Source organism: Tasmannia lanceolata, unplaced genomic scaffold (genome assembly GCF_043159265.1).
Source record: "Tasmannia lanceolata isolate RefF3 unplaced genomic scaffold, GAP_Taslan_0.1 ptg000044l, whole genome shotgun sequence".
NCBI lineage: Eukaryota > Viridiplantae > Streptophyta > Magnoliopsida > Canellales > Winteraceae > Tasmannia > Tasmannia lanceolata.
In genome coordinates this window covers 18,141,789-18,157,556 of record NW_027518721.1, presented here as the reverse complement: position 1 = coordinate 18,157,556, position 15,768 = coordinate 18,141,789, and the positions used below count along the sequence as shown (strand labels likewise).

Genomic DNA, 15,768 nt, shown 5'->3' with positions numbered 1-15,768 from the left:
TTTTCGGTGCCGTTTCTTTCGTTAGAAATTAGAGTTCGAGCCGCTTGATTTGGTACTAATTTTGATGAACTTTGAGCCGCTCGATTTGGTACCAATTTCGCTGAATTCCGAGCTGAATTGAGTGAGTTATGATCGGTCATTCAATCAGAGCAGACTAGAAATCAGCATGCCGAAAACAAAGCCCTTGCATATGAAGTAGATCTGTGCGATGATCCGGATCCCTAATTATTTGGAAGCCATGAAAACTTTTTCCATTGAATATTAACTTATCAAGTGGTGGGAGAGAGAGAGAATTGAAAGGGCACAAGTGACACGAGGGAAAAAGAGGGAAACGAAAAACCACGAAGAAGCCTACTCAAGTTGGAGAGGGAGAGAATTGAGAGGGTTCAAAATCACGATAATGGTGCGAAGTGGCTGAAAAAAAAAAAAAAAAAAAAAAAAACTCAAATTGAGTGGGAATTTTCTTTTCCCTGTTTTTCAGTCACTTTGCACCCCTTCATTTCAATTCTCTCCCTCTCCCACCCTTCATTTTACCAAACATGGCCTAATTAATAGTGCTGTTCTTCGTTTTACCTTCCAAACAAACGTAGGGACATCACTATGTTGTATTTATTAAGGAATTTTGCTGGGGACTATCGCATAAGGCATTTCGCGGAACGCCTGTTGCATGAGAGAGGAGCCACATAGGCTCACTTTTCAACAGATTTTGTCATTATTCATGATGTGGCAGGCACCAAATGTAGTGTATTTATGATGTGTTTACGTAGGTCATTTTAAGAAGAGGCATGATGATATTCCATGCATTGATTGGCTCTGAACTAATGAAGGCATCCTTAATTATACTCTCTTTCTTGCAAATCATTAGCCCTCTTAAATTAGATTGCTTTTGGCAGGGCATCATTGTCTGCTTAAAGGATTGAAGATATAGGGTTAGGGTTCCATATAAATGTATACCACTATACCATGTTTCAAAACAATCTCTCTCTCTCTCTCTCTCTCTCTCTCTCTCTCTCTATACCACTATACCATGTTCAAAACAATCTCTCTCTCTCTCTCTCTATACCACTGTACCATGTTCAAAACAATCTCTCTCTCTCTCTCTCTCTCTCTCTCTCTCTCTCTCCTTGCAGATGTATGGTGTAGGAATCGAAGTCAATTTTATGAGACATTTTCTCGTTGGAAATAAATTCATTTATGCAACAAATTCTAGTTAGAGTAGGCACAACACAAAAATATTACAATAAAAGATTATTTACTGTGCATGAAATCAAGATCCCAATTAAAATCTCATTTTTCTTCTAATAAATAGTTAGCATTGAGCATGAACAATTGCCACAGTTTATCCTTGAGCATGAACAGATCCTGAAACAATTAACTGGATTGGAAGAAAAACTAATAAAATTGGGTAAAAACAGTGAGCAATTACATGTAAATAACCATAACTGGAACCATATTTGACGCAAGAAACATTAGGAAGAGGACTGGTTTATGACATTGAATTGTATTCCAGGGGGCTGCTTCTTTTTTTCTGAAAAGGTGAATATATTAAATAGCAAAAAGACCATGACATGACCAAGGCAATCATGGGAAATAACAGTACAAATCAACGAAAACAAAAAAAAAAAAACAAGATAAAGAACTGTTCAAGGAGGGAGATGACTAAAACACTCTAATGCCACTCTAGCCACTCATTCACGGGCAAGCCAATCCGCCTCTCCATTCGCTGACCCCCTAAAGTGATGAAAACAAACCACATGACCCTAGATCCGATCCAAAAGATCTCCTCAAGGAACTCAGAGAATCTCCAAGGGTGAGGAGATTGCCCTTCCAACCATCAGATGATGTTTCCACGATGAGGTTATCCAAATCTATTACTAACAACAATCTTATCACCATAACTCCTATCGGGAATGCTATTCTTGTCTCTAAGGACACCGCCTATACCCGAGGGCCTTGGGTTTCACAAACTAGAGCCATCAAAGTTAAACTTATGCCACCCAGTGTAAGGACAGAACCATCTAGGAGCCACTACAGATTCACCTTCCCTGATGTTGCAGATCTCCTTCCAACTCCTTGTGTCCGATGCCGAATAAAGGGGGAATTCAGGGAGAGATTTTGCCCAAGACACGACTAAAGAGATGATCCTATCAAAAGAGACAGATGCGCTCTTGACCACATTCTTAAATGTGCGTGCATTCCTTTCTTTCCATAAAACCCAAATGGACGCCATCAGGGCCAAGTTTCATGAGGTCTTCCCCTTGCTTGGCCAAGGAGCAAAATTCCAACTATCCAAAAGGTCTAGCATTTTCTTTTCTTTTCTTGAAATGGTAAATGAATGAATTAATAAAGGGAACCGAGAAGGTCCCCAAAGGAACAAACATAAAAGAAAGATACAAAACAGACCAAGAATTCAGGGGGAAGGAAATCAAACCATTCCAACCCCACCCTAACCACACCATCCCTAGCTAGAGAGTCTACTTCAGATATCCCTACATGCTTAAATGCAATAGAGGATTCGTGAGTTAAGTCGGCAATTTCCTCAAAAAAAAATGAAAATCTCCGAGGGGGAACCGCCAAACCCAAAAGCCACCGCACCACATTTTTAAAATCACCCTCTATAATTGCCTTGCTATAAAGAAGAGCCTTGTCAATTTTTATAATTCCTTGATACACTGCTTTAATCTCCGCCTCAGTTGCATCACCAACTCCAATAGGGCTAGAAAAGCACCATAAAATCGACCCATAAGAGTCTCTACATAAACCTCCAATGCCCGCCGGCTCCGGGTTGCCCAAATTCGACCCGTCAAAATTGAACTTGAGGCGATCCACCGGAGGAGGCTCTCAATGTTCAATGATTTGAGATCTAGCTTCACTTTCATAGCACACTATTTGCCACCCCTCCCATAAATCAAAGGCTGAGACAAATTGAAACAATGAAAGGCTCTTCGCCCAAGCAATAGAAAGAGCAATTACTTTGATATAGAGCCAAAATGGAGATTTGGCCACCCCATTAAAGACTCTAGAATTTCTCTCATTCCAAATAACCAACCACGTGGCAAGATGACAAATATTCCATAACACCTTCCCTTTTTTCTTCCAAGGGACACCCTCCCAGTAAGCCATTAAAAGGTCTGGCATATTAACTAGAACAACCCAAAAGATCACAAAAAGATCCAGAATCTTAATCCAAATCTCTCTTGCGTATCTGCAGTGGATTAGTATATGGGCCACACTCTCCGTGGCCAGACATAGGGCACAATGATCGATAATGAGAAAGTGGCATCGATGAAGGTGATCGATGGTCTGCAGTCTATTCTAGAAAGCAGACCAACCGAACGCTCTAACTCTTGGGGATGCTGGGATGCTCCAAACTTTGGAAAGATGTGCGGGAGGGGAAGAGGAAGCCAAGTGGAGGTAGAAAGATTTGAAGGAGAAAAAACCAGAAGATCTTAACCCTTTTATCTTTTCGAGACTTTCCAATGTAATGAGATTCCAACATGTTAACAAAAGTGGCCACCCTATCCACTTCCTACTCAAAAAAGATCCTTCTGAAGTTTACTTTCCACGTCACTGTATCTCCGTTTCTTTCAAAACAATCCTTCACAAAAGCTTCATCATTCAAGGCTAATCTGAAGAGATCAGGAAAGAGGTTCATAAGAGGCTCAAGGGAAGACGACTTGTCCTGCCAGAACTTTACTCTGTCTCCATTGTAGACCCTTAATTTGATGCCTTCTTCAAACTTAAAGTTTTGCCATAGGATTTCTCTCCATATAGTCAAAGATTTGGGCACATAGTTATCCATAGATACCCAGTTGACTGGGTGAGAGCCATACTTTGATTCAATAACCTTTGTCCAAAGAATAGATCTTTCTTCTCCATACCTCCAAAGCCACTTCCCAAGCAAAGCTCTATTGATTCTTTCAATCTTCGAATCCCTAGCCCTCCTTTATAGGGTTTGCAAGCTTCCACCCATCTAAAGATGAGATGTATACCTGTGGACCCCGATCCCGAGGATGAATGGTGAGGGACACGAGATCCCACGCCGATCCTCTAAGATCTCCACAATGTGAAGGAGAGCTCTGCCAAGAAACTCTCGAAATGGTGCCACTCACAGCATGGGTGGCGATATAAATGAGATACCTCTTGATTCCGGGACCAAGAAGAGTCGTCATCCAAGAAAGTAGGCCATGGATCCCATGAAATACTCTGTTGCAACGGATAACAAGAGATACAAAAGTCCGTGCCTAATGACGAATGGGGAAGGTGTTAAGCGCCCCCAATTCGCCCAAGTGCAAGCACCTGGTCTCTTATGCCATTTTTAATTAATTTTGAAGAGTTTTGGGCTAAAATCATGTGAAATGGGAACGAGTATCCCCGAGAAAACGTCTATCTAAGCATGCATGACCCGGGGATGGGCAAAAGAAAATAAACATCAAAATCCTAACTCACCACATCTAATCCTAATCCATCACATTTAGGAAAGCAGTAACATCCACACGCACAGCTACAGCTAAGCAGATAATCAAGATAAGATGAATAAATGCTACAACTAAGCAGGTGAGAGGACAGATAAGCACAGCAGTAAACTACCAAAACAATAGAATAAACACACTAGCATGCGAGCCTATGTAAGAGATAATGCTAAGAAAATAATAATCAATCTCTTGCTAGGAAAGTAAGCAAGCTAACAGTAGCATATAAGAAGTCAAAGATAAACACACAATGAGCTAAAAGATACAGGGAAAGAAATGAATCGGAAAATCAACGGTACATGAGGACCGAGAATGCCAGGGAAAAGAAAAGGGAGCGTACGATAGGCTCAGGGAGCGATTCTAACGAATCAAGCTCAGCGATCCTGATCCGCTAAAGTTCGGATAAGTCTCACGATCGTCATAGCCTATCGTTGGGCTCAGCGAGGACAATCCCCGTAAAGGGGTCACGCTACGTCGTCACCCGTCCCAAAACCCGATAAAACGTCGGAAAACCGATAAAACCGGAAAACCACGATCAAAATCAGAAATGAAATGAAAGGAAGGCTCCGAGTGACCTGACAATCGTCATCCTTGCCCATTTTGGTTTTTGGTGTGAAAGGTTTGAAAGATTTTTTTTTATGCTTGAATGATTTTTTGCAAGGTTTAAATGATTTTATTGAAAAGTTTGACTGAACTTGGGATGAAGATCCCAAGCTACCTACGTACCCTGTGGAAAGGGATCAAGCCAACGTAGTTCGAAACAGCTTTTTGAAATACGCTTTGAGTGTTTTTTGATTTTTTTTGGATTTTTGCTATTTGATTTTTATGTATTTTTATCCCTTTTGATCGAAAAGGGGTTTTGGCTCAAGAGGTTGCCGTCCGTTATCGCCTTAACCCGACGAGTGCTCCCAAAATCGATGGGGATTCCGAAATGCGACGAGAATCCCAAGGAACGTGTGAAAAGATGAACCCGAAGAAGGGAAGAAGTGAATCCCTAACCCTGCAGAAAATGATCATCTCAAAGAGGAAAGAATCCTTAAGCCTTGTAAGAAAGGATGGCCTCCAAGAAGGGAAAATCCCTAAGCCCATGAGAAATGAAGAGATAAGCAAAGAGACATGAAGGGCAAAGGGGTGGCTCAAGAGATATTCCGTCATCGTCAAACCCGAGAGAAAATGTGTAGAAATTGACAGAATTCTTAAATTCACACATTCCTAAAAAACAAGCTCATAAAAAAATAAAAAAAAGGGACAATAATCATGAAGTAAAAACTTAAGACGACCTTATGCAGACCAAATGGAAGAACGGCAGTGAGATGACAAACTCAGCCCATACAATTGGAGATAACAATCATTGACTATATCTGTCAACCTTAGCTTCACAAATCAACATAACTGCTATCATGCTTTAACCATTCCATCAAGGCTATTTCATACCTACCCTCCTTACATCAAGTTCTGGTAACAAACTCAGATTCGTTAAAAGACTTACACAAAAACTGATGGCCCATAGTCTGAAGATTTCATATCAAAGTCCCAAATATCCTCATACAACAATGTAAGAAACTATATTAGCACGACTTCATTTCCAAAAACTCACAGATATAAGCTTAAACAATGATATGAGCATGGTTTCAAGATCCAACAGATCAAGTAGGTGAATTCAAAGATACTTAAAGGAGTATTCATCTCAGATATATGAATATAAAACCAAGAATAGATACATACATACATGATTTCTTATCTTAATGCCCAGCAATATTTCAATTGAAACCAATATGGAAATAAATACCAAAGTCATAACCATAGCCTCAGACTGGACCAATGACATGCTTTCAGGAAAACAAGGTAAACCATCACAAACATTTCATCAACACAAGTAGGGTTAGAAATGTTACCTGAATTGAATAGATTCACCTTGCCGGCAATGAAGGTCGGGACAGTGGTGGTTGAATGGCAGTCGGATCATACGAATCTTACCGGAGAAGATGGTGGGGGTGGATAGATCTAGAAGTTGAAGATGGTGGAACCGAGGTGAGATATGGGTTTCAAGGGAGTAGGAGTAGGGCTTGGGTAAAAATAGAAGGGGAAGAAGATGATGTCCAGCCGGAAAAATAGCCGAACAAGCGGTTCCAGAGTCGAGCCTACCCTCCCTCTCTTTATCTCTGCTTTCCTCTCCTCCAGCTACAAAGATGGGGCTCCCCTGTTTTTTTTTTTTTTTTGAATGGGTGAGAAATATGGGTATCAAACCCTCATTTCCTCTACTTCTCCTTTTCTAAAAAATCAAACCTTAAAAGGAGATCTGTAAATCTTCAAACGATGGTGTTGATTCCTCCCTCTTCACAGATCTTGGTGATAGAAGTGGATGTAGAGAAACAGGAGAGGTGGCTGGCTGATGTGGGTTTGGGTGGTCATATTTGAGGGTTTCCGAGGTAATGGATGATGGTAATGGTGGCTGCTAAGGTGGTGAGGGTTTCAAGCATTCATGAGGTTGGGCAAAATGGAGAAGATGATGGTGGAAGAGGGTTTGGGTGAAATGGGGTTATGGTAGTTGCAAGGAAGGTGATGAGGGTGGTCGGATCGGAGATGGGAGGGGTTGAAGAAGACGTAGCACCTCTCTCTCTCTCTTAGCTCTCTGTTTTCTTTTTCTTTTTTTTTCTCCCTCTGCTAATCTCTTGCAAATGAAGGTGGTGGAGTTGGGAACGATGAGGGATAAGATCGAGATGGAGGAGAGGTAGAGAAGATGGAGGTTGATGGCGTGAGTGGCTGAAATGGAGAGGTAGGGATGATGGCTGTGATGGTTTTTTAATGGAATCGGGTTTAAATCTTGGGGGAGTTGAAGATGGTGGTTTGGCCGGAGCTCCGGCGGAGTGGGGTCGGAGAAGATGAAGAATCACCGGAATTTGCAGAGGAGATGGAGTTGTGTTTAGGGAATGGTGGCTAAAATGGAGATGGTTATGGTGGTGGTGGAGAGGGTTTCAATGGGGTTAAGAGAACAGGGATTTGGAGGTAGAAGAAGGTGGCTGTGGAAGAGGGTTTTAAAAAAATCTACACAAGGGGTGAGAAGGATGGTGAATAGAGGCGATGGTGGTGGTGGTTGTCGGAGTTGCAGAGGTGGTGGAGGGATGGTAGTTGGTGGCCGTGGAATGGGTGGAGAAGGAGGTTGGAGTGAGGTCGGAGAAGATGGCCGTTTGGATGAGAGGATGGGGCGAAGGTGGAGGGTGATGGCTGCCTAGCTCTCTGCTTTTCTCCCTCTCTCTTCTCTGCTACTCCTTTTCTAGAAAAGGAAAAACCCTAATTCCTCTCCCCCTTTCTCTCTAGCTCTCTTCCCTCTTTGCTTTTATAGCCCAAACATTTTCATCAGTATGATCTAAGCCCTTCATTGCAAAACCCATTTACCTTGCCTAATCTCCACCCTTGATCGCTTCCATTTGGTTAGCTTAAAGGGAAGTGATATATTCATGCCCCCTCCTTGTTCCCTGGACAGCCCTTGATAGTGTATTTGTGACCACTCTTTTACACAACCAGGGGGTGGCTTAGGGTAGAGAAAATGATTTCTTCTTCTTTCTTTTTTTCTTTGCAAATGAGAACTGTTACTAGCACTCCCTTTCTTGCTAATTCACCCCCTTTTTCTTGCCTAACTAGGGAAATGATATTGACACATCCATGCTTAATTTTTGCGCAAACTCGACTTGTCTTTTCTTCATGATATCCTCTTACAGGGCACCTTGGGAACGGTGATGACCATTGACGATTTTTTTAAACACCGAGACGAGAAACAAGATGGGCTAGCGAAAATGCTATTTGGAGCTTAGTGGTACAAATGGGAGAGTGTTAATACCAAAATTCACGGGTATTTTGAAACTCTTTCAAATTTTTGCGAAAATGAAATAGAGGATCAGAGCAATTGAACGGAGGATGCCAATGGGGGTTCAGAGATCACCCAGGCTTTCAAACGATTTCCAAAATATATGGAAATGGGCACTTTTAGGGTTTTTGGGTTTGATTTTTCGAAAGTTTTGAGATTCGGTTCCGGGATTTTATTCGACTTCAAGGCTTTATTCGATTTTGAGGGCTCTAGGGTCCGGTCAAAATAGGGTGTCTACAATACCGTAGGCTTGCAAACTCACTAGCCAATCTTTCTTCTTCTTCTTCTTCTTATCATCTGCCCCAGCCCGGTGTAAACCATGGGGCTGCTTTCACTAGAGTTCATTGGAAGGCAAGAATATCAACAAACTCAAAACCCTCAACTGTCAAGAAGGCACACATCACACATACAAAGCATTCAACAAGTAAGATAACAAATCTTACCATTGCCAGAGGGCAGGAAGTTTCAGGATCTTTCCTCAATCAGATCAGCATCAAGCATTAATACTATGGTGAAACACTCACATTCAATGGTTCTGGCAAAAATCAGACATGAGATGTAACAAATTTGGTGTCAGACTACAACTTGCAAGAATAGAAATCATAAACTATGTGGGCAAGAGAAGTAATAAGTGGCCACATTACATTTATGACTGAAACAATATATACAAGCAGGTGATGTTTCCTAGAGTAGAAAAGTTATGAAATATGGATTACCAAGGATATGGGCTTGCACTATAACTTCCAGAAGCCGAATGTTAAGTAGGATCCACCTCTCTAGAAATGAGTTCACCCTACTGTCTGAGTGGTATAAAAGTAAGTGGATGTTCGTAGTGCTGTTTAAGAGAAAAAGTGACAAGGTCTTGCTAGATTTCAAGACGAGTAAAATATCCATAACAACTAATAATTAGAGTCAAAAGAAGCCATAGATAAAAAATAGTAAGGCCCAGTTTGTTCTAGATCTTAAAAACCGATTGCGAGTCCAAAACTGATTATTGGACTCAAATTTTGTCTAATTTTGAGTCCAATAATCACTTTTGTACTCTCAATCGGTTCTCCGAGTAAAATATCCATAACAACTAACAATTAGAATCAAAAGAAGCCATAGATTAAAAAAAAATACTAAGGATGTTTAATTTTGAGTCCAATAATCAGATTTGGACTCTCAATCAGTTCTCCGAGTAAAATATCCATAACAACTAACAATTAGAATCAAAAGAAGCCATAGATAAAAAATAGTAAGGCCCTGTTTGTTTTGGATTTTAAAAACCGATTGCGAGTCCAAAATTGATAATTGTTTTGTTTAATTTTGAGTCTAATATTCAGTTTTGGACTAAAAAAATGAGTCCAATAATCAGTTTTGGACTCACAATCGGTTTTTTAAAATCTAAAACAAACATGGATTAAGGAATTGAAGATATGATGAAGGGGTTTGATCCATACCTGCATTCTAGTCAAGTATATACATCCCAGCTCCAGATAATGACTTCACTTCAGTGCTTTTCATCATTTCAAGAACAGGGATTTCTGAGTTCATCCAAACAATGAATCTTGCATGAATAGGCGTGCTTCTGCATTGAACATGTCAAGAAGCAGCGATGAAACCGAGGAACATGGAACAGAATAAGACAGTTCAAGTTAGACGTGCCAATCCCAGTCGATCTCGGTTCATATGCCTGCACTTCTCCTGCCAGTCGAAGGCGACAATCACTGTCTCGAGCATAGTTTTAAAACTCCCGCGCATCCGCGTTGACTCCCCCAACTCGACTCCCTTTCACCTTGGCTGCATTCCGCGTTGCGCCGCGTCCGTATTCCGCATTTGGAGTCAATAAAAACTCCTTTGACCCTCCCGAATTATGACCGTGTCCACCGAGCACTCGACCGCGTCGTGCTGAGTCGACTAGGATTTTCTTCAGCAGCGTTTCGTGCCGCATCTGCATTTTTAAACATTGGTCTCGACCTTTCATATTTTTGAGCTCAAGTTCGTACTGGCAGGTGCAGGCATGGCCCAAGCCCCTCACCGGGGCCGGGCTAATCCAAAACACGATTCGGGTTGTTGCTGATGAGGCTGCAGGAAACCAGGCATGTGGAAGTTATAGGATAATTCTACAATAAATGAACTGAAGTCAAAGCATATCAAGAATCCAACACGAGGAAGTCAATTCCATGAGTTTATGATTGATCTATAGGATAATATTCTCCTCTTGCTTATTATATATGCAAGACATCGGCATAACACACCATCTATAAACACACAACAAGTGCAAGTGAAACTAGGATATGAACATACCTGTGCAAGAGGTTGGTGAACATGTTCGTGGGGATGGACGAATGTCATTCCAGGGCTAGGACACCCATACTGTGAAGAATGCAAATAAATGGCAGACGCAGAATGTGCACCAACATGATTTGGATTGAATGATGGCATCATACTCTCTGGTGGACCATAACCAATTGCACTAGGGGATGATGCTTCAGGCCAAGGTCCCCGCATAGGTTGAGGAATTGACTGCTGTTGGTGTTCAATTGGAATTTGAGGCCTGTGAGTGGATCCAAGCTGTGGAAATTCAGTATTGTAATTCAATGCAGGGGAGTACATTGGCTGCATGGTGTATGATCCTCCATTAAACCCAAACCCAGGATCAAATCTCTGCATATACCTGCAAAATCATACGGTACCATTTGTTGAGAATTAGTCAATTAGTCAGTGCATATCTAATGTGCGTAGCATCCAAGTGGTCCAAGTATTTTTTAAAAATCAGATGCATACTGTTTTGAAAATTCTGAGAAAGCGTTTGTTTTTGTTAACTTACCAACTTCTCCAAAAGCTTAAGCTATTGGAGAAAGGCATTATTTATCTTTTATACTTTAACACTCCCCCGCACGTGTGGCCCACTTGGCAAACACGTGGCACATGTGGTCCTACTTTGGGTAAACCATCGCATGTAGGTTTTTGCTATCCGGGAGGTTTGAACTTGAGACCTTTGGCTCTGATATCATGTTAACTTACCAACTTTTCCAAAAGCTTAAGCTATTGGAGAAAAGGCGTTATTTATCTTTTATACTTTAACAGTTTTCATAAAGATAGAAAAAATTTCTTACCTTATGAAGGAAGAGAAACTTATCGATGTACGCACTAAATGAGCATTTCTAAGAGTAAATTTGGATAATATAATTAATCAGTAAAAAAGGCATTTATTTGGGATATTTTTTGGAGAAATTAGAGGTTTTGGTATCTTGAGAAGGCAGTAAAGAGTAAAGAATTAAAGAGGATCACGCTGGACAGTTTGTGCCAGGGACATGGGATATCTGAAAGCATTGAACTTTTAACCAAGAAGTATCCATGCTTATTAGCATTCAGAGCAGTGTATTGTGAGCAAGGTTTAAAATTTCGGTTTTGGTTTCGGATAGGGGTGCAACTTGGGCGGGCTCAACCCGGAAAAAAGTCGGGTTGGGTTGAGTTCGGGTCGGGTCGGGTTGAGTTCGGTCGGGTTCGGGTTGAGGGCTTGGGCAACCTGACCCGAGTGAACCTGACATTTTTAATAATTTTTTTAAAATCTCGGGTTGGTTCGGGTTGAACTCCGGTCGGGTCGGGTTCGGGTTGGCAAAAATGGTTCCTCGGGCCGGGCCGGGTTGGAACTTGGGTCGGGTTGGGTTCGGGTTGAGCAAATGGTTGCCCGGGTCAGGTTCGGGTTGGCCTCAACCCGACCCAAGTTGCACCCCTAGTTTCAGACATACTTGAAACAGAAATTTCAGCCGAAATTCGGTAAAAAACAAACAAATTTCATTATTGTGCCTAAATTTCCGCCAAAATTTTGAAGAAATGTGAATTTCAGTAAAAAAAAATTTAAAAATTACATTTTCTAGAAAATCGAAATTTATGTACTTTCGGTGCCGGTCCCAGCCGAAATCTGAAATTTTGACCGAAATTTCGGTATTTCAGCCAAAATTTAAAACCATGTTTGTGAGAAGAAATATTCAAATTTTGCAAATAGCCAATAATATATGATAACTGCAGCATGAGTCAATGTACCTATCTTAGCTCCTGTCATAGTCGGGATCCCCGCGGTCCACCTCACGATCACGAAATATGGCAACTTTATTGTTTGTCTTATATCTAGTGATAGGCTCCTTCTCTGGCCTATTTCTACTTAATCTGCTGTTGCTACCTGTAGAAGATTCACCTGAAACCCAGCCAAGATTAATTTCAGGTCCTTCAACGCCAAATTTCTCCTCCACCCTTGCTGGCGCCAAGTAGGTGGAGTGTTGGAAACTAGCTCCTAGAGTGGATCCACCCTCTGGTTTAACCACAGAGGCCCCACTGCTATTCACACTAAATATCTGGGCACGTGCTCTGTTATATTCCTCTTTCCTCTCCTCCACACTTTTCGAGTGATTTGCCTTGGAAGAATGGGTATTTGTACCACTGTTGGTTTGAGAGCGCTTCTGAGACCTTTGTTTGATTGCAACTTTGGTAACATTATGGTTGTCCTCCTGTGGGAGATTTATAGGAATGTCCGCGAGACGAATCAAAGGAAGCCGGCATTTGGAAGTTTTGCGAACAACAATTTTAGAACCAGACCCATCGGGCGAATTGTTGTCTAAGATGACAATTGACTGGAGGCAGTAATGCTGAGCTACATGGTGTACTGCCAACCTTAAATAAGACGTTGGCAGCTGAGGAAACTCCAGTTGTTCTCATGTAGGGTCACGAATGAACTTCACTACATCTTGCTCCATCCACAAAACTGGACATGAGATAGAAACTTATTTAGCAGGGAGGGGCAGATCATAGAAAATACAAGTAAAGCCAAGTTCCAAAGAGCGTATCCAAAACAGTAAGCAGGTCATAGGAAATATAAGTAAAGCCAAGTTCCAAAAAGTGTATCCAAAACAGTTAAGGGTTTATGATTTGGCGAAAGAGGTAGGTCCTCCACCCTTTTCATTAGCAGGACAGACCTGATATAAAGTGGGGCACCTACTTGTACTTCCATAAGTCCAATCAATCCCTCTAATGGGAGCAGGAGGAAAGGAAATTGTCATCCAGTGGAGAATTGAACCTTAGAAGCAGGAATCTTCACGCGGGGTGCTGCTCCTGACTCGGAACCGTGATTCGGCGCTCCTTAGGAAGGAGCTTCCAGGGAGCGCGATGTCGGAGAGATGGAAACCGCTCCTTTTGCACTCCCAATCTGCTCCTATTACTCCATTAGTACTACCATTACCAACTTACTTGCATTAAACTCCTCCAACTGTTCAAAGTACTTAATTGGAGCAACACAGAGGCATCTTCAGAAGGCATGAGAAAAGAGGGAATGAAAATGAAGACGGTTAGAAATTACTACTTTTGATGTACCTAATTTTTGAAAAACATGATGATTTGTATGAAGATAGGTAGAAATTACTATTTTTTGATGTGTTTGAATTTTGAAAAACATGATGATGAAAATATTACATTAACGCTCCCGCGACGCTCCCAACCTTAGACTCTTCTCCATGCTTCCCTGCTTCCGCCCCTTTCCCTGCACCCGCTTCGTGCTTCTATGAATTGAACCGATGGTCTTCCAATCCCTGCAAAAACTGCTTTTTCTTCGATTCACATCAAGAAAGATGGCCAAAGGGAGCAACTTTCAATCTCTTTCAATCACTCCATTTCAGTTTGTCTTTATGGTAGCTTTATGTTGGAACCCAACTAACTGGCTTGAATCTTGCCTTTTCCATTCATTTAAGGAATTTTTTTGGGAATGGCAGAAAAGGTCTTGAAGCAAGGCAAAAGCAACAATAAAAGAAGAGGGAAAAAACAAGAAACTAAAAAAGAGAACAGCACAAAATTTCGAGAAGGTAATCAAAAGTCATGATTCCATCTTTGTCAATGCCCGAGTGAGCAAGCCGTTCTACATCACAATTAGCATAACACCAAATGTGCCTAAAGGCCCTAAACTATGTATCATGACCCTAAATCATATCCAATATCTCATCAATAGTGTCCACGAACCTCCATGGATAACTCTCCCCATCTCTCACCTATCTAATTACATTGAGGGAATTGCCTTCAATGATGAGATGATCCCACATATCCTGAGCCATCAGCCGGATGCCAAAGAGAAGGGCATGGACTTCTTCCCCACTAGAGTCCTACTAGCCAATAGGACCCCAAAAAAGGCCCACCTAACTTCACTCGAAGTGCTCCTCAAGAGACCTCTAATGTTGGTTGGGCTTGGATTCTCAAGGCTAGACCCATCGAAGTTCAGCTTCAAAGATCCAAGAGGAAGGACCACCTAGCGTGAGGATGATCCACACTAAACTACTCAACCTGATTTCCTCCCAAGAATCGAAGAAGGAAGTCACACTAGGGAGGTTCTCCGCCCATTGGACAACCGCAAGAAAAAAAAAATTGCATCTGAACGCAGCTTACACTTTTCGATAACCCTTTAAAGACACTTCTTGCAACTCCAAAATATTCTTTTGCCGTAGTCCATTGACTACAAAAAAAAAAACCCAACATACATCTTCATTCCTTGGCAACATACAATAGATGTCAAAAGCTTCAGCCACCCCTTTAAATCCAGATAATAATAACTTGTAAAAGAATTACGAAATTTGAAAGTCTGCCAACTAATACACAAACTGATAAAAATGATGCCACAACATTGGGGGAATTGTCCTCAATGATGAGATGACCCCACATATCCTGAGATTCCAAAGAAAAGGATAATGGACTTCTTCCTCATTAGAAATTAGAATCCTACCAACCAATAGGACCCAATAAAGCCCACTTAACTTCACTCGAAGAGTTCCCCAAGAGACCCTTGATGTTCAAGAAAAACAAAGATCAAAACCGGGTCTTAGAGATAGACAAAGTGGCTTGTGATATGTCCACCTCCACATTGTCAAATAATATGATGTCACCCAGAAAAAAAAAAATCTTTTAATTTTTTGAATGGCACCAACACAAATCTCATTGTGAGTTCATTCTCCTACTATTTTGATTCTTCACCATCTCCCAAAATCCCTCATAACTTAATAATGAAAACTACTTCAAAATCTCTCATCTGAAAATGAATTCATATTGGAAACTAGATCTTAACCTTAATTCAAAAGGACAAAACCATAATGGTAAGAAAACAGAAACAAGAGATCAAAACCCATACTTGAAAGACGTTCGCGAGGATTCTGCAATGCTTCCCTAAGGAACTGATCCACCTGACTAAGTATATCATCTGAACAACCATTGTTCTGCTCAGAATAAACTAAAGAAGAAGAGCAATCTTCTGGAAAAGCCTCCTCAGAAAATTCAGGAAATCCCAAAGAAGGCGAATAAGCAGTTGAATATTTCTTGTAAGAGAGCATTAATTTTCTCATGCTCAAGTCCAAATCTGTAATTTCCCATCAATCTGGGGCTCCGAGATCCTCACTGGAGCCCTCCATAGTCGGT

At 41.3% G+C, this 15,768-nt stretch overlaps 1 long non-coding RNA gene across 3 annotated transcripts; it reads right to left on the bottom strand.

Annotated features, from left to right (window-relative positions):
• Positions 1 to 1,213: 1,213 nt before the first annotated feature.
• Positions 1,214 to 15,568, bottom strand: LOC143863780 (uncharacterized). Of its 3 annotated transcripts, none has more exons than XR_013240975.1 (7): positions 15,485 to 15,568; positions 12,370 to 13,084; positions 10,627 to 10,996; positions 9,780 to 10,404; positions 9,054 to 9,172; positions 8,581 to 8,872; positions 1,214 to 3,992 (listed from the first exon to the last, which is right to left on the bottom strand). It is a non-coding gene; the product is annotated as an uncharacterized LOC143863780 (long non-coding RNA). The 3 variants fall into 3 exon arrangements; XR_013240976.1 differs by having other exon boundaries at positions 9,054 to 9,137; XR_013240977.1 differs by having other exon boundaries at positions 9,054 to 9,133.
• Positions 15,569 to 15,768: the final 200 nt, after the last annotated feature.